Here is an 880-nt window from a genome sequence, read left to right on the forward strand (position 1 = left end):
CTCCCTCGGTCATGGGTGTGTGTGTTGTCCTTAGCTTAAGTTAGTTTAGCTTAAGTAGTGTGTAAGCTTAGGGACCGATGACCTAACCAGTTTGGTCCCTTAAGATCTTACCACAAATTTACAAGAATCATAATTAATTCAGATATTCTACAGCGAAAGATCACTATGGCCTTGGCACTGTAAACTTTCTCATTAGATCAAGACCACGTGGTCCTCACAAACGTAAGTGTGCACAAAGAAAGTTATCAAGTGAGACGAATTGCACAAAATTCAGTCATGAAATCACGGAAATCATACGCAGTAAATACGCTATCGCGAAAGGGATACTAAACAAAATGAACTGAATCACAATAAACACAATACGTCTCCACGTGTTTGAGTAACTGTTCAATTGAACAACAGCCTACACTGTCCCTGGATTTTAACGCATTTAACACTCGTGAAGTAGCAAGTAAAATTTGTTCAAAATGGTTCAAATGGCTCTGAGCACTATGGGACTTAACTTCTATGGTCATCAGTCCCCTAGAACTTAGAACTACTTAAACCTAACTAACCTAAGGACATCACACAACACCCAGCCATCACGAGGCAGAGAAAATGTAAAATTTGTCACAGACGATAATAAACTATGAACGATGAAAGGAATCATTTACTTTGACTAGGTTGAAAAACTTACATAAAACGCAACATTAACTTCTCATCGAAAAGGCACGCTCACCGCCAGTAGGTCTCACCCGTCTCGCGTCCCACAGAACACTCCCCGAGCATTCGCTCTCCAACCAAAACCGCTCTCCGTAACTACGGAAGTGGCCAGAGGAACCCCTACTGTGGTGCCAACCTATACAAAAGGTTCGTCCAAGGCAAGCAGAAACCTCTTTGC

The sequence above is a fragment of the Schistocerca americana genome, chromosome 2, assembly GCF_021461395.2.
Source record: "Schistocerca americana isolate TAMUIC-IGC-003095 chromosome 2, iqSchAmer2.1, whole genome shotgun sequence".
NCBI classification, from domain to species: domain Eukaryota; kingdom Metazoa; phylum Arthropoda; class Insecta; order Orthoptera; family Acrididae; genus Schistocerca; species Schistocerca americana.